This window comes from Chenopodium album, chromosome 20 (genome assembly GCF_948465745.1).
Source record: "Chenopodium album chromosome 20, dcCheAlbu1.1, whole genome shotgun sequence".
Classification (NCBI taxonomy): domain Eukaryota; kingdom Viridiplantae; phylum Streptophyta; class Magnoliopsida; order Caryophyllales; family Amaranthaceae; genus Chenopodium; species Chenopodium album.
Window position 1 is genome coordinate 21,801,398 of NC_137853.1, and position 23,131 is coordinate 21,824,528.

At 37.9% G+C, this 23,131-nt stretch overlaps 1 non-coding gene across 1 annotated transcript; it reads left to right on the forward strand.

Annotated features, from left to right (window-relative positions):
- Positions 1-17,978: 17,978 nt before the first annotated feature.
- On the forward strand, positions 17,979-18,084 carry LOC145599876 (small nucleolar RNA R71). The gene has a single exon (XR_014104130.1). It is a non-coding gene; the product is annotated as a small nucleolar RNA R71 (small nucleolar RNA).
- The last annotated feature ends 5,047 nt before the right edge of the window (positions 18,085-23,131 follow it).

The window sequence follows — 23,131 nt, forward strand, 5'->3', positions numbered from 1 at the left end:
TCTTGTGTTGCGGTTAGTTTTTATTAAAATTCTCTTCTTTCTGTTTTCGAAAACTCACTCTATTTTATAAAAAAGTCCAATCTAGTTTAGTTTGGTCCATGATAAGGGTCCAATAATAGTGTAGTTGTATGGGGCTTGAAAAGACCTTTCCAACGATATATTATAAGCCCAATTCCGATGAATAATGAGGAAGTTATGGCAAAAATACTAAGCTGGGCCCAAACCGGATTTTACCTACGACCCAATGATCATGTGGAGGGTCTAAAGGTTTAATCCTATTCCTAAACTAATTAGGATTGATTAGAATCTTTAATAAGTTTCTAAAATATCTTAATTATCCTTATTTGAAAAGATAAGATCATAGAGTTGGAATTTAAATAAAAACTTTCCTTCTTTATAAAACTTTCCTTTTTTAAAGTTCTAATTCTATTCGAATTTAAAGATGTTCAAAGACCGTCAGATATTATTTCCGTGCCTCATAATTTTTATCCAAATTTTATACGGTTTGATAGATCTTGAAATTATCTTTCTAATGATATATTATAATATTAAATCCGAGCTATAACGAAAAAGATATGAAAGATATACGAAACTCTATCAAAAACTGACACCCTTCCACTATTTCAGCCATATCTTTTTATCTACAAAAGATTTTAATCTGATCCTAATTCCATTGAAATATAGACTTCAAGAGCTTTCCAACGACATATTATATGTCTTATTTGGACTTTTAGATCAAAAGATATGATAAAAACAATATCCGCAAAAACTGTCTTTGTCGCCAAACTAACGACAGGTTTGTCGCCTCGCGACAAGATAAATTTCTGGCGACAAGGTCGGTTTTGTTAGCGACAGAATGGAGTTTTATTCCTTATCAAATTCTATGATTTTCCGGACTGTTTTCTTATAAATAGGGTCCTCAACCTCCGTTTTTATTCATCAACTCTCATCAAGAATTACCCAATTCTCTCTATTCTCTCTTGAGCAATTTATGCTTTCTTTCTCTCTCTTTTTCTCCAAACCAACCTTTTAAACACAATTCCGCATACACAAGATTTAATCATCTAGCCAAGTTCAAAGTTGTCTTCGCCCTAGACGTGAAAGGTTTATACTTTTCTGAGGGTTTGGTCCCAAATCCAGTTTAAACTTTATTAAATTTGATTTTAATTTAATTCCTCAATTCTTTAATTTTATTATTTTCATTGAAGGTTACTAACTTGTGTATTTTGTTATTAGAAAGAGGTACGAGGCTTCAAAATATGTAATCTTATTACTCTTTTTCAATGTAGAATGCATGTTATTCAATGTTTAATTCCTAGTATCATGTTAGGATGTTATTTAATGCTTTCTAGTGTCATGCTTAGGTTGCCTTTTACTCTTTCCTAATATCATGTTAGCGCCATGTTAGGTTTAAAGCTTTGATCTTTATTGCTTAGTGACATGCTAGGATTTGTTATTAATCTTGTTAGTATCATGCCAGGATCTTGCTATTATTATTAAGCTTTATTATGCTTTATCACAATTATGATAATTGTTATTATTACGTTTTTTGATATTTTATTGTTATTGCTTGATCACGCCTTTTATACTTGTTAAAGGGAATTTGTACTTGAAATCACGCTTAATAAGATAATTAATAATTTTGTTTAGGCTAATATGATTTTAACTCAAGTGATCGCCAATAATAGTTTATTTGTGCATTAATATTCAACCAACATAGATAAACAGGTTAGGTTTAATATAATGTTTGTATGTTATTCGAAAAGCGCACATGAATACGAGTAGAACAAAGTAGAGGCCTATTTTATATGGCGGGTCCTTTCTTTTGTAGATTGGATTCGTACCCTCATCCCCGAACCCTGTTTGGTTCAAGACCTTATGGAGTTGATGGTCCTTTTGGATTGTCTTTTGGGTTTACAAGTTCCTAAAAATTGTTGGCGACTCTTTTTCTCTCGTTTCTTTTCCTTTGGAACGCCACCATACTTTAGTGTATGATCACAGTGGGGTTCAAGTTTGGGGTCGTAATGCTTGAAATATTCCCTACAGTTTTTGGCGACTCCACTGGGGAGGATTTCTATTTATATTCCTGAAATTTATTTTGGCAATTATTTAGAATGAGCGGATGAGACTCGAAAAATTCTAAGTATTTCATGTGCGTAATTTGATTAACATTATTGTCATATGCATAAAAAGGTTCTCATTGGGGGAGACCAATGAGTTAAAACATAGGATTTTTACACGTAGGAAATTTGAGAAATTTCTTTTACAACTAGAATCGAAATAACGCTGCGAAATCTGGAAAATTCTAAGAACACAGATACCTGCCAAGGCATGTAAGAACTAGCGTCTAGAAAACAGGGCTTGTTGCCTGTAAAGAGCTTCTGTCGCCTAGCGACAGTTCTGTCGCTTGGCGACAGGGGTTCTTTTGCGGCAACAGTCCCTGTAGTCTGGCGCCAAGTTCTTCCACTACCGAGCCAGGACTCAGCCTTCTTGTTTTGACAATTTCTAGTACTGTTGGCTCGATTCTACTTCCTGATTGAGTTCTTTTCTCACTTTTCTGAACCCATATGTGTTCTACATATGGACATAACCCTCTGGGGGTTCACACTTCATCTGCCCAATTGAACGCTCCTTGCAACAATGGGAACATGCAAGTTTGTGTATCCACCAAACCATGGAAGCAAGTTTCTAACTTGCGGGGTCCCATCCATACGCGCCAAACCTTCACGGTTAGGCTTGCGCGCGATGCATCCGGACTCATAACCATGGACCCTTTTTGACTTAACCCATATCCTTGAACTTTAGAGAACTAGAGCCATGGTTAGTTTGCAAACTCATTGCATCATATTGTGACTACTTGACTACTTGTGCATCTCTTACTTGTGCATAGCTTATATGTGACTAAACTAACCGTTTGGTTTGACTTGTGTTTGTAAATAAGTTTTAATAAACTAACCAATGACTAAAGGACTTTGTTTAATTAGTTAATTAATTAATTTGAACTAATAAAATTCCCTTAAGTCGAGTCATAGTTCCTCTAAGTCAACCCGGATTTTTATTCCCGTATACTGCACATGCGTCAACTTGTTTTGGTCATATCCGGAGTTCTAGGAAGAACCACGAGTCGTATAACCTATGGATATGTAGCCTGAGTATTATCTTTAATTTGACGTTGGTTTCGCCCAATCAGAGTCACAGATCAAAAGTTATGACTAAAATACTACAACCTGTCTACTTTAATGCATATACGTGAAGTCTTAACTTAGTCTTTGCTTGAGTCTAGTCACATTGTCTAGCCACATGGTCATGACACAAGTCTTAACATGTCACCTAAACTCACCAGACCTAGCAAACACTTTGTACATGTCACCATGACCATGTCTTAGGTTCATCCATGAGTCGTTTTTCTGTCATTTGAGTTGGGGGTCCATTCTATTCCTAATTCTTCCATATTTCTCCATCTTCGTCATCTTCCCACTCACTACATTCTTTCCCCATGCATATCATACTTCTCACTCTTCCATAATCTTAGCTTTTCCCATCTATTGCATGTTGAATAAAGGTTGAGTCAAAATAATTGGTATAAAACTTATCCCTAATTTCCCTTTCTACAGTACTTGGTCAAGGAGATAAGGGCGATTAATCAAGAACATCACTTTCGTTCAAGTAGCACTTTTTGACAAACCCATCGGTAGGAAAAGGAAAGCTAGGAAGATAATGGCAAGTCAAGAAGAACTCAATGAAGTTAAGGGAGAGGTAGCTAATTTTGCTGAGATATTGAAAAACCTAACCCTGCAAATGAATGACCCTATGAAACAACAGCAAATGGACCTAATCCAAAAAAGCTTGGGCAAACTGTCCATTGACTTTAGATTCCAAGGGATTAGCTCACAAGGGGTCTCGGTGGATAAGGACCTTCTCCCACAGAAGTTCAATGCCAACGACATCCCGAACTTCAAACCTATGGATAACCCTTACTTCCATTTAAGGGTCTTTAAAACTATAATGAATATTAAGAGGATTGATAGGAAGAGTTTTCATTCTTTGTTCTCACTGTCTTTAGAAACCGTTTGTCAACAATGGTTCTTTTCTCTTGGAAAAGAGAAAATCTCTTCTTGGGATTCAATAACAAACGCTTTCATAGATAGATATAAGTGCAACATTCAAGATGAAACAGACCACAGACAACTTAAGATGTTAAAACAAAAAGAAAATGAAGGGTTCACTTCTTTCTTCAACAAATGGAGGGAAACTTCAGCTAATATGGTTAAGGTCCCTACTGAAAAAGAGTCTGTAAGGATGTTCATCAAGAACCTTCAAGAAAAATATGCAAAGCACTTAAAATACCAACGCAACTTGAATACTTTCCAGGCTGTGTATAATATAAGTATTGACATTGAAGATGACCTTCTGAAAGATAATAGTGCAAGAGGAAAGAAGAACGACCATCCCTCTTCTTCCTCTCCCATTAACGAAGTACATGCTACGAACACCTCTAAGCAGCGAATCCAAAGGTCAAAAAGAGTGTTCACTCCACTCGGTATTAGTTATGAAACAGCTTTAAAAAAACTACACCACAAAGGACTGGTCATGCCCATAGGACCTATCAAAGACCCAGTTCCCGAAGCCAGGCCACCTAAGAGGGATCCTAGTAAACACTGAAAATATCATCAAGGAAAGGCTCACGACACTGAGGAGTGTTGGAAACTCAAAGAAGTTATTCAGGACCTGATTGATGACAATAAAACTTCCGAGATTCTAGCCATCACAGAAGATCAAACATCCTTCGATCCTTCACTCCTTATCACACCTGTATGTGAGCCCATGATCGATATAACTTGTATAACTTCTATTGATGAAGTGGCCATGATTGAGGAAGACGAAGGGGCTTTCTTAGATAATATCGAGGAAAATTTGTCAAGTCTAAAAGAAGACGTTCGAAAACTACAAGATGTCATTGCCATGCTCTTGAATGTGGTAGAAGGATTAGCATGTCGGATAATGGTTATCGAACAAAATTCTCACCAAGGATTCAATGAAGAATTCAATGCTCCTAAGCCACGGGCAAAATGGACCATGGAAAACCTCATTAATTCTAATCACATTCATACTCCTCTTAGCAACAGGAAGGCCAAAAATAGTACCAATAATAACAGTGGCTGGAAAGGAAAGAAGAACGACAATCCTTCTTCTTCCAAAACTACCCACTCAAATAATGTTAGCACATTTGACTTGGATGAGATCCTTGCCATGAACAAACGAGGACAAATGAGAAACATCACACCTATTGGTAAAAGTTATGACACCGCATTTGATCGTTTACATGCAAAAGGTCTTATAACTTCCATTGGACCGTTTGGAGATCCACCTGTCGAAAGGAGGACGGCTAGTTGGAATCCCAATGCACATTGCAAGTACCATCAAGGTAGGGGTCATACTACTGAATGCTGTTGGAAGCTAAAGGAGGCCATCCAATGTTTGATCAATAACAAGCTTCCCATACCCCCAGCCGGCTAAAAGACCGAGTGATGATAAAGCACAAGACAAGAGGCAAGCTTCAACGACAAGATATCGTGACCTTTTTTTTTCTATTTCTTTTTTTTATCCCTTTCCCTCATAAGTCTAGCATAGGCACCTTTCATTTTCCCCTAGTTTTTACTTTGTAGGACTTTCATTTACTTTTTCCTTTTAATAAAATGAGAATTTTAATTTCTTGCATATGATCATTGCATTGCATTATTCAAAAAAAAAAAAAAAAAAAAACGCCGAATTGAGCACAAGGTATACCAATGATTTAAAGCACCCCTTGTAGCCATATCATATCTCTTACCCTTTAAATATACAATCCTTTTTGATAAAACACTTTGAGCCTCGTCTAAGATAGACCTTTCTTTTTTCAACCCATATCTACCTAACCTTGGGATGGGATGGTGTGTAACTTATGCAAGTTCCAAATATGAAGCTTGAGTGATCTCAAAAGAATAAAAATAAAAATAAGCAAAAAAAAGTGTACAAAAAGGGCAAGTGTTCCAATGTCTTTGATATGAAAATGTCTTTGATAAGAACATGTCTCAGATTGCGTCTCTTATCGAGTGCTCGGTACCGTGCCTGAGAAACATGAATGCCAAGTGAGTGATAGACTGCATGATCGGGATTTCCCACACTTATAAAAATAAAAAAAATGCAAAAGCAAAAGAGAGCAAAAATAAACAAAAAAAGAGAGCTCAAAAATGAGAAAACTCAAGCATAAAAAAATACAAAAGATTCAAAAGCAAGGTCGCACACCTTGGGGGCTTATCTAGGGTCTTGAGCCTTTATCCCTTTCTTCTCTAACCTTTAGCCTAACCACGTTGCAACCCTTAAAAAGACCTTTTTGCGCTATACACACACTTTTGCGAGGTTCGGCTAGAGCTACGTTTGGCCTGATTCCTAACGGATACGTAGGTAACCTCACATTGAGGTGCGGCCATAATAAAATGCATTCATTTTCACATTCACACACTTACACCATGATCATGTCAAGGGATCTCCAATGCTCATCCCTATTCATTTAGAGCTAGACTTGGGGGCTTGATCCTTACATCATTAGCCTACCGAGCCTAAGAGTCATCATTATTTGACTCTTATCAAATAATATTTTTCCATACACTTAGCCTTTGCAGCCTAACTTTAGTGTTACTTTCACACACACCACAGATACATGACCAAATAGACTTCCAATTAGGAATCCTTTGTCATGAAGTCTTAACATAAAGTTAAAGCATGCTTTGTCATACCACACATCACTCATCACTCATAATCATCATTGTATCAAAAAGTATGAAGTGCTTAGCCTCCGCGCTTAAGTTACCCAATACTTTCATCATTGAGTCAACAATTGAGATAGTTTAAGATGAATTACTCCTTGCACCTTGAGAGATAGCATCAAATGCATATACTTGATTAAGCTCATTCAACATGCACCATCACTCACTTTGATTCTTTTTCGCATCTTTCTTTTTCGGGAGAAAGTCGGTACCCTCCACAAAAATGACGAAAAAGTTTTGCTTTTTTTGCACATCACACACGAGTCATGTCGTGTCATATCACATCGAGTTGAGTCTAACACATGTGTGAAAACACATTAAGTCACACGAGTCATGAGTCACACGTGCCAATTGACCTTGGGTCAACCTCAAGCCAGTCAGCCACATTGGGTCAACCTCAAGTCAGTCAATAAGCTTTAGGTCAACCCTAAGAAACACATCAAGCCTTAGGTCAAACCTAAGAAAAACACCAGCAAAGTCTTTTGGCAATTCTTTTGATTTTTACAGGATACAACCATTCAGCAAAGCTCTTGTTCGCAGCCAACCGAACGATCGCAACAAGCATTCAAGTATCAAGATCTATCGTTCAGAGACGCGTGGACATATCATCAAAGCTCTTTTGTTCAGAGACGCGTGGACATATCATCAAGCTCTTTTGTTCAAAGACGCGTGAACATATTATCAAGCTCTTTTATTCAGAGACACGTAGACATATCATCAAGCTCTTTTGTTCAGTGATGCGTGGACATCCTATCAAAGCTCTTTTGTTCAGAGACGCGTGGACATATCATTTAATGCTCTTTTGTTCAGAGACGTGTGGACATATCATTCAAAGCTCTTTTGCTTAGAGACGCGTGGGCATCCTATCAAAGCTCTTTTGTTTAGAAACGCATGGACATATCATTCAAAAAGCTCCATTGTTCAGAGACGAGTGAACAATCCTCAAAAAAGCTCCATTGTTCAGAGACGAGTGAACAAACCTATCAAAAAAGGCTCCATTGTTTAGAGACGAGTGAACAATTCTCAAAAAAGACTCCATTGTTCAGAGACGAGTGAACATCAACAACAGAAAGATGGCGTTCCCTAGCTTGTGGAAAGTTGTTACAACAATAAAATGCAGCAACAAAAACGGTTACCCAAGAGACGTGTGCTCGACGCTGCAAGATACACGTTTCGTAACTCTTTTATCTGTTTAACTAATATTGTTTACAGGTACCGGCGTTACAAGAATGATTTGGGATCGCAGAACGTTCTGATCATTCTCCGTCCCTATCGCTACTTTGACTTTTGTTTTCGAAACCTAGGTTTCTCCAAACTCAGTCAAAGTGGGGGCTTCTGTGGACACCCATTTGTGTCTCCCCAAAACCAAACCCGGTGATGAATACCTTTCGCGTCGAACCATAATCGAATGAGGTGAAAGTGTGAAAAGTCTTGTGTTGCGGTTAGTTTTTATTAAAATTCTCTTCTTTCTGTTTTCGAAAACCCACTCTATTTTATAAAAACGTCCAATCCAGTTTAGTTTGGTCCATGATAAGGGTCCAATAATAGTGTAGTTGGATGGGGCTTGAAAAGACCTTTCCACCGATATATTATCAGCCCAATTCCGATGAATAATGAGGAAGTTATGGCCAAAATACTAAACTGGGCCCAAACCAGATTTTACCTACGACCCAAGGATCATGTGGAGGGTCTAAAGGTTTAATCCTATTCCTAAACTAATTAGTATTGATTAGAATCTTTTATCAGTTTCTAAAATATCTTAATTATCCTTTTTTGAAAAGATAAGATCATAGAGTTTGAATTTAAATAAAAACTTTCCTTCTTTATAAAACTTTCCTTTTTTAAAGTTCTAATTCTATTCGAATTTAAAGATGTTCAAAGACAGTCAGATATTATTTTTGTGCCTCATATTTTTTGTCCAAATTTTATATGGTTGGATAGATCTTGAAATTATCTTTCTATTGATATATTATAATATTAAATCCGAGCTATAACGAAAAAGATATGAAAGATATACGAAACTCTATCCAAAACTGACACCCTTCCACTGTTTCGGCCATATCTTTTTATCTACAAATGATTTTAATCGGATTTAAATTACATTAGAAAGTGGACTTCAAGAGCTTTCGAACGACATATTAAATGAATTATTTGGACTTCTAGATCAAAAGATATGATAAAACAAAATCCGCAAAAATTGCCTCTGTCGCCAAACGACAGGTTTGTCGCCTCGCGACAAGATAAATTTCTGGCGACAAGGTCGCTTTGTTAGCGACAGAGTGGAGTTTTATTCCTTATCAAATTCTATGATTTTCCGGACTGTTTTCTTATAAATAGGGTCCTCGACCTCCGTTTTTATTCATCAACTCTCATCAAGAATCACCCAATTCTCTCTATTCTCTCTTGAGCAATTTATGCTTTCTATCTCTCTCTTTTTCTCTAAACCAACCTTTTAAACACAATTCCGCATACACAAGATTTAGAATCATCTAGCGAAGTTCGAAGTTGCCTTCGCCCTAGACGTGAAAGGTTTATACTTTTCTGAGGGTTTGGTCCCAAATCAAGTTTAAACTTTATTTAATTCGATTTTAATTTAATTCCTTAATTCTTTAATTTTATTATTTTTCATTGAAGTTTACTAACTTGTGTATTTTGTTATTAGAAAGAAGTACGAGGCTTCAAAGTATGTAATCTTATTACTCTCTTTCAATGTAGAAATGATTGGAGGGAGAACGGTAGGTCGTTGGGCTACCACCCCACCCAATCAAACAAAATATGTAACTTAACTAACCCCTATTTGGCGTAGTGGTAAGTCAAGGTCGAACCCAAGGGAATGGATATCAAATGCACGATGCCTAAATCAAGCTATTTCGGAGTCAAGAAGGGGTTGAGGTAGAACTTAGGCTAAACTAGGCAATGCAAAACTTATATGAGATCAATCTAAGACACTAGAGCAATGGATCCACATGCAATCATAATGGAAACGGTAATTTGGGAGGTTGAACCAACTATGTCAAGCGATATGAAGGAAAATCATCATGTATCCAAAAGAGCATACTAAGATGGTTCACCTAGAGGTCTAACTAGCGTCAACTACGCTAAACACTACCTAGGGAACGTCACAAAGCACCTCAATCGTGAAATTGCAAGTTTACTAATCAATGGTCCGTATCATAGCAAGCTTACAATGCAATCTAGTGTGAATAACTAGGGTGATCAAGCCTAAATCAAACACACACATCCACATAATCAATCAACCAATTTAATCACATCATCAACTCAATCAATGTTCCCCCAAATTAACCTTAATTCATCATCAATACATGCTTCACCACTACCCTAGCAAATAAACTACTCACAATTCATAAAGAACAACAAAATCAAAGCTAAACTAATCATCATTCCCAAATTCATCAATTGAAATCAAATTGAAACAAGCAAAATCAATCAACTATCAATTAATCAAATCAAACAACAATACTAATGAAATCAAACTTTGAATTGCATTAAAGAGTAAAGAATCCTTACAAACTTGATAGAAATCAAATCAAATGAAGCAATCTTCAATCATCAATCATCAAACACACACTTTCTCTCTCTAAAAATGCTAAGAACTAATGTTTTCTCTCTCTAAAATCTAATCTAATCTAATTCTCTCCCATGAAGATCCAAACTTCTCTCTATAAAAGGAATGAAATAACTAACAATCCCAAGAGGAAGTTGGGAAAGACGTCCAAAATAGACCCACGTTGGTGCAGGCGCTCGAAGGAGTGTACCCAGGAATGTGCGCCCGCACACACCTGATGTGCGGCCGCACACGACAGATGTGCGGCCGCACACTAGCTGCAGCTTCCTCCTTTCTTCTTTGCCCTTGCTCACGAGGTGCACGCATCCTAAATGATGATGATGGAGGACAAGGTAGGCAGCAACTTCCTTGAATTTTCTTGAAGAAAATGAGCCATGAGGAAGGCATAAACAAGACTTTGAAGCATGCTCCTTGAACCTCTCATTGACTTGAAACTTCTTGCACAAGCTTTAGGCATGAAAATCAATGGAAAACCATAGAAAGGAAGCCCGGGAATCCTTGGACAATCAATCACAACCTACAACCAAAGGATAAAAAAAGCAAGTAAAAAGGGAAAAGAAAGCAAGTAAACAAGAAAAAGCACGAAATAGAGAAACAAACTACAAAAGGCATAAAAAGAGGAAAACAAGAATAAAACTAAGGAAAACTAAAGAAAAGAAAGATAAAAAGAAATAAAAATCATCCAAAAAGGAACCAAATGAGTGCCAAAAATGTCACTCATCAAATTCCCCCAAGCTAAACTTTTGCTCGTCCTCGAGCAAAACAAAGCAAGAAAAAGAGAGGATGAAAATTTTATTGAAAACGAAAAAGAAAGACTCAAGATAAGAATATACACTAAAACTCATTGTCGTAGGAATCACGGTTGTTTTTAGCTACAACAAGCCCTTTAAACCCCAAAGTCGCCTATGAGGACGAGTGAGGTCTCGTAAGGGTATCCTAAGAGTTTGACCCATAACTCTCCACCAAACATCAATGAGGCAAACCAAAGAATTAAAAGAAAGAAAATGAAATAAAAAAAACCTTTAAGAAATGAACCAACATAAAGACTATAAAGCAAATGAATGACAATCTTTTTCAAGTAGTTAAGGTATGCACGTTTCAAGATATCCAAGGTTGATTGAAACATAGGGTATGCTAGGCATAGGAACTAGTTATCACAATTCACTTTCATCCCAAACAATCTTACCGCGTTCTTCCCACTAGTCTCAAATCTCCCGTTAGTGAGTGTCCCAATGATTCCTTGAAGGAACCGGAAAAGAAATATTTGAAGGCTACTCGACATCTTGACTATGCATCCCCTTTCCTTAGGCAATGACCCATGATGCCCTCCCTCGAATAGTGACTCAACTATCTAGGTCAAAAGGTCTTTCCCAAAGGTTGTAACGTAAGGCAATAAGGGTGAAGGTAGGCTAAAAATTTGAAATTTGGTGGTTTTCCTAAAAATGAGGCAAAGAATGGCCAATTCTTGGAATCACAATCAAGTAATCACCAATCCAAACAAAAATACTCACACCCCCAAGCTTATTCAAAGCTATATATCGCAAACATATACACAAAAAGCGTGAGAACGCTTCCCCCCAAGCTTAAATGGAGCATTGTCCTCAATGCTCAAAAAGGGAGAAAACTCACATCAAAATATTTTTGAATTTTTCATTTTTCTCTTTTTTTTTCTTTTTTGTTTAAGTGCTTTGTCCTCGCCTCTTTTAACTTTGGACGGCTTTTTTGAATATGAGGGTAGTACTAATCATGCTCAAATATGAAAATTGAAACTTTAGCACATAAAACATGCAATTATACTCTCAATTGATTGAAAATCACAACAAGTAAGCAAGAAAAACACTACTACACATAAACGTCTCCAACAATCATACCAACAAGTTTCAATTAACAAGTACCCAAAATTTTCAAACTAGGAATGAGAAAATTACCTTTAAGGATGTATAATGAAGGCTTGGGGAGCAAAGTAAAGAGAATTATGGAAAATTTGATGAGGAAAAATGAAAAATATTATGAGGAGAATGGAGAGCAACTATGAGCAACCACAATATACCTAAGGAGGAAGGAGAATGAAATAGGAGAGAGAGAATGAAGAATCGGGGTTAAGTGAGGAGGAAAAACACTCCCCACGTATACCCAGCAGTGTGCGGCCGCACAAGAGGGGTGTGCGCCCGCACAGGGCTCGTGTGCGTCCGCACATTGCTTTGTGCGGGCGCACAAAATCTGGGTTTTATTCCCGATTTTTCTTCCTCCCTCACCATGTGCGCACACCCCATGATGGTTATGAGGAACCATATAGGCAGTAGCTACACTTCATATTGGAGAAAGAAAAACATGAAAATCATGAAAATAAACACAAGTATTCACCATTCTCCATACTTACCCACCTTTCCAACTTAAGAATTGGGACAAGTTTACCTCAAAATTCGCATCAAAATTGTTGGAATTAAACTCAAACCATCCTACAACATCAAACACAACAAAATTAGATCACAAAATCATCATCAAAACCAAAAGAAAAACCAAAAGAAAAAGGAAGAAAAAGTTAGAAAACACGGGTTGCCTCCCGTGAAGCGCTTAATTTAGAGTCTTAAGCTAGACATCCTCCACCTCTTTCAAGGCGGATCATAAAGAGTCATGTCATGAATGACCCCCACGAACACTCCATCATAATACCTCTTTAGTCTATGTCCGTTAACCTTAAAAGTTCTTGAAAAATCCAAAGGAGAAATTTCGATAGAACCATTTGAAAACACCTCTTGAACAACAAAAGGGCCGGTCCAACGAGACATCAATTTTCCGGGAAAAAGTCTCATTTTGGAATTGAAAAGAAGCACCTTATCCCCCGGAACAAACTCTTTCTTCTCAATGAGCTTATCATGCACCTCCTTAGTTCTAGCTTTATACAAGCTAGCACAATCATAAGCATCCAATCGAAGCTCTTCTAACTCATGAAGATCTAACCAACGTTGCTCACCCGCACTAGCCAAATCAAAGTTGATCTTTTTAATAGCCCAATGAGTGCAGTGCTCAAGTTCAACCGGAAGGTGACAAGATTTTCCATAAACCAAGCGATAAGGAGTGGTACCAATAGGAGTTTTGAAAGCCGTTCTATATGCCCATAGAGCATCATCAAGCTTGTTTGCCCAATCTTTCCTACTCCTAGCAACCGTCTTCTCAAGAATTAACTTAATTTGACGATTAGATACCTCAACTTGCCCATTAGTTTGAGGATGATAAGGAAGACCAAATCGTTGGTTCACTCCATGCTTCTTCAACATCTTCCGGAAAGCATAGTGCACAAAGTGTGAGCCATTGTCACTTATAACCGCTTTGGGGATGCCAAACCTAGGGAATATTATCTTTTTGAACAATTTCATCACCACTTTATGGTCATTAGTGGGAGAAGCAATGACTTACACCCACTTTGACACATAATCAACGGCAACAAGGATATATTGATTCCCATAAGAAGATGGAAAAGGACCTATAAAATCTATACCCCAAACATCAAATATCTTCAATTCAAGTATTGGTTGTTGGGGCATCTCATTCCTCCTTGAAATATTCCCGGTCCTTTGACATTGATCACAACTTTTGACATACTCCCAAGCATTCTTAAAGAGGTTAGGCCACCATAATCCACATTGAAGCACCTTAGAGGTCGTTTTTGAAACACCCATATGACCACCACTAGGATCCGAGTGGCACATCTTCAAAACATTTGGTATTTCCTCATTCGGCACACATCGGCGCAACAATCCATCCACACCTCTTTTGTACAAGATTGGCTCATCCCATACATAGTGCCTTGCTTCTCTCTTAAGCTTTCTCTTTTGATTGTTGGAAAAAGAAAGAGGAAACTCCCCACAAGCAAGAAAATTCACCAAATCGGCAAACCAAGGGAGCTCCTTCATATTGATAACATACAAAGAATCATCCAACATCCGGTCCTCTATAGGAGACCCATCGTCTTGAACTTGAAAATCTTCAAGTCTAGACAAATGATCCGCAACAACATTTTCAGCACCTTTTTTATCTCGGATCTCAAGATCAAAAGATTGTAGCTCAAGGACCCAACGAATTAACCTCGGTTTGGATTCCTTTTTTCCAAAGAGATACTTCAAAGCCGCATGATCGGTGAAAACTATAGTCTTAGACCCCAACAAGTAACAACGGAATTTCTCAAAAGAATGAACAATAACCAAGAATTCCTTTTCCGTTGTTGTGTAATTTCTTTGAGCACCATTGAGAGTCTTTGACATATAATAGATGACATGGAGCTTTTTGTCAATTCTTTGACCCAACACACCTCCTATAGCCGTATCACTTGCATCACACATGAGCTCAAATGGCAAATCCCATCTAGGGGCTTGGACAATAGGAGTAGAAGTCAAAGCTTTCTTCAATTTATTAAAAGCTTCCAAGCAAGCATCATTAAAGACAAAATCAACATCTTTTTGGAGAAGATCATTTAAGGGCTTAGCAATAAGAGAAAAGTCTTTGATAAACCTTCTATAAAATCCGGCATGACCCAAGAATGATCTTACCCCTTTCACATTGACCGGAGGAGGTAACTTCTCTATCACCTCAATCTTAGCCTTGTCAACCTCGATGCCTTTATTGGAAATTTTATGGCCTAGAACAATCCCTTCTTCCACCATGAAGTGGCATTTTTCCCAATTAATCACCAAGTTGACTTTTTCACATCTCTCTAAGCATCTTTCACACCTCCCACGGAAAAATCATCCATGAAGACTTCCATTTCCTCTTCAAGCATGTCCCCAAAAATGCTCATCATGCACCTTTGAAAGGTCGCCGGAGCATTACACAACCCAAAGGGCATTCTTCTATAAGCAAAAGTACCATAGGGGCATGTGAAGGTTGTCTTTTCTTGATCCTCGGGGTGAATAGGAATTTGAAAGAATCCCGAATATCCATCAAGAAAGCAATAGAATTTGTGCCTAGTCAACCTTTCAAGCATTTGGTCAATAAAAGGGAGAGGGAAATGATCCTTTTTGGTTGATGTGTTTAGACGTCTATAGTCTATACACATCCTCCAACCGGTGACCGTTCGAGTTGGAATGAGCTCACCTTTCTCATTCTCAACTACGGTCATACCCCCCTTTTTAGGAACGACATGCACGGGGGAGACCCACCTTGAGCTTGAAATGGGGAATATAATACCCGCATCCAAAAGCTTGGTGATCTCTTTCTTAACTACTTCTCCCATTTGGGGATGTAGTTTCCTTTGTCGTTCAATAGAAGGAAGGGTGCCTTCCTCAAGTGTTATGTGATGTGTACACAAGGCGGGCTTATGCCTTTAAGATCATCAATTGTGTACCCCAAAGCACCTTGGTGCTTTCTCAAAACACCACATAACGCTTGAGCTTGGCTCTCACTCAAGGATGCACTAACAATAACGGGATATGTAGAAATAGGGCCTAAGAATTCATACCTAAGGTGTGATGGTAGAGGTTTTAGCTCTACCATGGGAACACCTTTACCTTCTTTGGTTGAGGCCACTTGCAAAGCATCTTGACTTGATATCCCCATGCAAGTTTCTTCTCCACTCCCTATATCGCCTTCATTAAGCAAATTTTCATACAATTGCTCTTCCTTGGTTGAGATACCTATCTTTTCCTTGTTCAATAAAACACACTCAAGAGGATCGTTAGATGTGAGCAAGTGCTCATGTATGGAATTCACAATATTATCAAGCACTTCAACTCTCATGCAATTTTCTAAAGAAGAGGAAGGATATTTCATTCCTTCATTCAAATCAAATTCAATTTCTTCCTCCCCTATCTTAAGAGATATCTTAGCACTTTTCACATCTATCATAGCCCCCGATGTAGCAAGGAAAGGTCTACCTAAGATGATAGGTATTGTAGCATCTTCATCCATGTCCAACACTACAAAATCAACCGGAATAACAAATTTTCCAACCCTTAAAGGCACATCTTCTACCTTTCCCTTAGGAATCTTGATTGACCTATCGGCTAGTTGCAAGGTAATCTTTGAAGGTAGAAGTTCTCCTAGACCTAATCTTTGATAAACCGAATATGGCATAAGGCTAACACTAGCTCCTAAATCACATAAGGCATTATCAATTTGGGTCTTGTTGATAGCACAAGGGATGGAAAAATTTCCGGGATCCTTCAACTTAGGAGGCATCTTATTCATGATGATTGCACTACAATGCTCGGTAAGGCTAATGGTCTCCACCACATCACAAGTCCTTTTTCCACTCAAAATCTCCTTAAGGAACTTAGCATAATTTGGCATTTGCTCAACAACATCGGTGAAAGGAAGAGTTAAATGAAGTTGCTTAAGCATCTCTACAAATTTCCCAAATTCCTCATCCAACTTATATCTATTATATCTTTGAGGATAGGGGAGCCTTTGTTTGCAAACCTCTCTCTCTTTCTCTATCACCTTCTCTACTTGTTCCTCACCAACATTTTCGCTCAAGGGGCATTCATCACCTTCAATTTCAATGGAATTCTTACTAGTTCTCTCATTGGCAACACTCTTCTTAGGCACACCTCCCTCAAGGACCTTACCACTTCTAGTAACAATGGCATCCATAGGGTTCCTAGAATCTAGGCTAGGTGGAGTTAAAGAAGAAGAAGAGTTTGCATATTCCTTGAATATACTAGTCAATTGAGAAAGTTTTTCAGTCAAATCTTTGTTATAAGCCAACATGTAATTAAACTTCTTTTCATTCAAAACCGTACACATTTCCAAAGTCTTGGCTTGTTTCTCAATGACACTTTCCGAAAATTCTCTAGAAGGAAATGATTGGTCATGGGAATTATCATTTAAACTTTGAGCATTTGGAACTAAATCAATTGGGGAACCATCTTGGAAACTTGCTTGAAAATATCCCCTAGGTTGATTATTCCAATTACCCCTTGTTTCATTTTGGCTCCTTTGTTGACCATAGTTATCATAACCTTGGTTATGATCCCCATGTCTATAGCCATGACCATGACCATTACAACCATGATGGTTATAGTCATGATGATTCATATGATAAGTCCTATTTCCAATATTCCTTTGAACATCATTTCTAGGTTCACAAGCATGATTATTGACATAATTCATGTGTTCCATTTCACTTCCATCACATTCACTACAAGAAACATTTGGGCATTTAGAAGCATTATGATCATTCATTCCACATAATTGACATGGCCAAACATTCCACAATCATGCAACAAGTAGAAAGATTGGAGTTAGAGTGAGAAGATGTACCTCTCCCCTTAATTTGGGAGGGAAGAATTGGAGCTTGAGAAGGAGGCTTCTCAAGCTTTTCCTTGAGGGACTTAACTTCTTTCCCTAAATCCTCAATCAAAGTGGTCAAATCATTGATGACACCTAGTTGTTCGATCGAGTAACCCTTGCTTGTTGGTTCTCTTTCCACCTCTTGCCAATTCATATAATGACGAGCTACTTCATCAATAGCATCAACCACTTCTTCTTCCGTCTTGTTCATGATTGGGCCTCCGGCTCCGGCATCCAAACTTGCTCTCCCATGAGGACTCAACCCACCATAAAAGATATGTATGATTTGGTAGGTAGGAATCCCATGGTGTGGACACTCCCTTTGATAATCCTTAAATCTTTCCCATGCTTCATAAAGGCTCTCATTAGGCTTTTGCTTGAACCTTTGAATCAAAGCTCTTGCTTCCGCCGTTTTCTTTTGAGGATAGAAACGGAACAAGAAAGCTTTGGTGACATCATCCCAAGTTTTCAATGAATTGGGCTTCATCTCTTTATCTAGCCATTCCAAAGATCTTCCTATGAGGGAGAAAGGGAACAACTTTAGGCGGATGAATTCTTGAGACACCCCATTAATCTTGATTGTGTTGCAATATTTTTTAAACTCCTTAAGATGGTTCAATGGGCTCTCGTTCTTCGCCCCACCATATTGTCTCCTCTCAATAAGGGTGATCATTGCCGGCTTTATTTCAAAGTCATTCTCCGGTGATATAGGTGGAGCTATGGCGCTCTCATACCTATAAGCCCCGGGCACTCCAAGCTCCTTCAAGGTAACTCTTGAACTACCTCCCATGACTTGGGATCTACACACACAAATCTCAAAGACAATATTAGTAGCACGGCTACAAGTGTAGCCTAAGTGTAAAATCTTTTTGTATTTTATCAAAATGAAATAGACTCAAAAACAACATGCACTCAAGCACCATTCCCCGGCAATGGCGCCATTTTGATGGGAGGGAGAACGGTAGGTCGTTGGGCTACCACACCACCCAATCAAACAAAATTTGTAACTTAACTAACCCCTATTTGGCGTAGTGGTAAGTCAAGGTCGAACCCAAGGGAATGGATATCAAATGCACGATGCCTAAATCAAGCTATTTCGGAGTCAAGAAGGGGTTGAGGTAGAACTTAGGCTAAACTAGGCAATGCAAAACTTATATGAGATCAATCTAAGACACTAGAGCAATGGATCCACATGCAATCATAATGGAAACGGTAATTTGGGAGGTTGAACCAACTAAGTCAAGCGATATGAAGGAAATTCATCATGTATCCAAAAGAGCATACTAACATGGTTTACCTAGAGGTCTAACTAGCGTCAACTACGCTAAACACTACCTAGGGAACGTCACAAAGCACCTTAATCGTGAAATTGCAAGTTTACTAATCAATGGTCTGTATCATAGCAAGCTTACAATGCAATCTAGTGTGAATAACTAGGGTGATCAAGCCTAAATCAAACACACACATGCACATAATCAATCAACCAATTTAATCACATCATCAACTCAATCAATGTTCCCCCAAATTAACCTCAATTCATCATCAATACATGCTTCACCACTACCCTAGCAAATAAACTACTCACAATCCATAAAGAACAACAAAATCAAAGCTAAACTAATCATCATTCCCAAATTCATCAATTGAAATCAAATTGAAACAAGCAAAATCAATCAACTATCAATTAATCAAATCAAACAACAATACTAATGAAATCAAACTTTGAATTGCATTAAAGAGTAAAGAATCCTTACAAACTTGATAGAAATCAAATCAAATGAAGCAATCTTCAATCATCAATCATCAAACCCACACTTTCTCTCTCTAAAAATGCTAAGAACTAATGTTTTCTCTCTCTAAAATCTAATCTAATCTAATTCTCTTCCATGAAGATCCAAACTTCTCTCTATAAAAGGAATGAAATAACTAACAATCCCAAGAGGAAGTTGGGAAAGACGTCCAAAAATAGACCCACGTTGGTGCGGGCGCTCGAAGGAGTGTACCCAGGAATGTGCGCCCGCACACACCTGATGTGCGGCCGCACACGACAGATGTGCGGCCGCACACTAGCTGCAGCTTCCTCCTTTCTTCTTTGCCCTTGCTCACGAGGTGCACGCATCCTAAATGATGATGATGGAGGACAAGGTAGGCAGCAACTTCCTTGAATTTTCTTGAAGAAAATGAGCCATGAGGAAGGCATAAACAAGACTTTGAAGCATGCTCCTTGAACCTCTCATTGACTTGAAACTTCTTGCACAAGCTTTAGGCATGAAAATCAATGGAAAACCATAGAAAGGAAGCCCGGGAATCCTTGGACAATCAATCACAACCTACAACCAAAGGATAAAAAAAGCAAGTAAAAAGGGAAAAGAAAGCAAGTAAACAAGAAAAAGCACGAAATAGAGAAACAAACTACAAAAGGCATAAAAAGAGGAAAACAAGAATAAAACTAAGGAAAACTAAAGAAAAGAAAGATAAAAAGAAATAAAAATCATCCAAAAAGGAACCAAATGAGTGCCAAAAATGTCACTCATCAAGAAAGCATGTTATTTAATGTTTAATTCCTAGTATCATGTTAGGATGTTATTTAATGCTTTCTAGTGTCATGCTTAGGTTGCCTTTTACTCTTTCCTAATATCATGTTAGTGCCATGTTAGGTTTAAAGCTTTGATCTTTATTGCTTAGTGACATACTAGGATTTGTTATTAATCTTGTTAGTATCATGCCTAGGATCTTGCTATTATTATTAAGCTTTATTATGCTTTATCACAATTATGATTATTGTTATTATTACGTTGCTTGATATTTTATTGTTATTGCTTGATCACGCCTATATTACTTGTTAAAGGGAATTTGTACTTGAAATCACGCTTAATAAGATAATTAATAATTTTGTTTAGGCTAATATGATTTTAACTCAATTGATCGCCAATAATAGTTTATTTGTGCATTAATATTCAACTAACATAGATAAACAAGTTAGGTTTAATATAATGTTTGTATGTTATTCGAAAAGCGCACATGAATACGAGTAGAACAAAGTAGAGGCCTATTTGATAGGGCGGGTCCTTTCTTTTGTAGATTGAATTCGTACCCTCATCCCCGAACCCTGTTTGGTTCAAGACCTTATGGAGTTGATGGTCCTTTTGGATTGTCTTTTGGGTTTACAAGTTCCTAAAACTTGTTGGCGACTCTTTTTCTCTCGTTTCTTTCCCTTTGGAACGCCACCATACTTTAGTGTATGATCACAGTGGGGTTCAAGTTTGGGGTCGTAACGCTTGAAATATTCCCTACACCCACGCCGGTGCGGCCGCACAAAGGGGAGAAGAGGAGGCGCACGAGCACAAACCCAGGTAGGGCGCCCGCACGCGCCTCCTGTGCGGCCGCACAGCCCCCTTGTGTGCCCGCACCTAGGAGGGTCTTCCTTCCCCTTCTTCAACCTTGATCATCTAGGTCACACAACTTTGGTGATGGTGATGAACATCAAAGTAGGCAGCAAGTTCAAGGACATTTTGGTGGGTTTGAGGCATAGATGGTGCCCCCACCGCATGCGTGCACCGGTCTTGAAACTTGCCCTTCGAGTTCCTCTAGACTTGAAGCTCAAAATACTAGCACAAGGCATCAAAAGCAATGATAAATGTTAAAGGGAAGCCCGGAAATCTTTGGATGATCGATCATAACCTACAAACAAATGAAAACAAACAAATAATAGAGAAAAACAACGAATAAACAAGAAAATACACAAAATAAAGAAACTAACTACGAAAAGCACAAAGTAAAGAGATAAAGAGCAAAACTAAGGACAACTAAAGAAAAGAGCTATAAAATGAAATGAAATTCATCCAAAAAGAGATCAAATGATTTCCATAACTGCCACTCATCAAATTCCCCCAAGCTAAACTTTTGATCGTCCTCGAGCAAAATAAAGCAAGAAAGAACAAGGATGAAAAATTTATTAAAAATGAAAAAGAAAGACTCAAGATAAGAATATACACTAAGATTCACTGTCGTAGGAATCACGGTTGCTTTTACCTACAGCAAGCCCTTTAAACCCCAAAGTCGCTTATGAGGACGAGTGAGGTCTCGTAAGGGTGTCCTATGAGTTTGACATAACTCTCCACCAAACATCAAAGAGGCAAATCCACTAAAAAGAAAAGAAAAGAAAATGAAAACAAAACCTTTGCGAAATGGACTTACATAGAGACTATAATGCAAATGAATGAAAGTCTTTCTCAAGTAATCAAGGTATGCACTTTTCAAGATATCTAAGGTTGATTGAAACATAGGGTATGCTAGGCATAAGACATCACAATCCACATTCATCCCAAACGATCTTACCGCGTTCTCCCCACTAGTCTCAAATCTCCCCTTAGTGAGCATCCCAATGATTCCTCGAAGGAACCGGAAAAAGAGATTTTATTTAGGCTACTCGATAATCTTGACTATGCATCCCCTTTTCTTAGGCAATGACCCATGATTCCCTCCCCCGAATACTGACTCAACTTTCTAGGTCGAAAGGTCTTTCCCCAAGGTTGTAACGTAAGGAATAAAGGGTGAAGGTAGGCTAAAATTTAAAATTTGGTGGTTTTCCTAAAAAGTGAAGCAAAAGGGTGATCAATCCTCAACAACACTATCAAGAAATTACCAAATAAAAACAACACCCCCAAGCTTACTTGAAGCTATACTCACAAGAAATATATACAAAAAGCGTAAACGCTACTCCCCCAAGCTAAAATGAAGCATTGTCCTTAATGCTTAGAAGGAGAAAAGGATACATCAAAATATTTTTGAATTTCCACTTTTTTCAATTTTTTTTTTCTTTTTTCATTTTGTACTTGAACTTGCAATGTCCTTGCCTTTTGCTAAATTCGGACAGCTTTTTCCATAATGCAATTTATTAGTCCATGCCTTTTATGATTAAGGACGGCTTTTACTCAAACATTTGACATTATTCACAAAGAAGACTTAATCACAAACTTGCACTCATAAAAACCAAATTTCCAACTTATTCACCACAAACTCCATCATACATGATCAATTTGCTTCACAAAAACCAAGAAAAGAAAGAAAATGAAACAAAAGGCCAAAGAACTAAAGATGTGTCTGGAGGTATAGGGCTCAAATGGTTGCAGAAGGCAAATGTAAACCCAAAAATAAAGATGAAACAAACTATAATACCACCCCGAAAAATGTGCCTTTGTCCTCCCTAGATAGCTCGGTCTCAGGTTTAAGAATCATACATCAAGCTTTATAGATTAGGTTTGCATAGTCAAGGATCCACACCGCTCATATAAAGTAGGTTGAAGGCTTGAAAAATAATGAACCTCACATGGATGTAGCAAAAATTCCCAAATGGTGTCAAATTGACTATAGGGAGTAACTACCAAGCATGCCACAAACAAGTAGAATCCGGCTTCATGATCCTTCTAGTTCAAACCAACTACCCTAACAT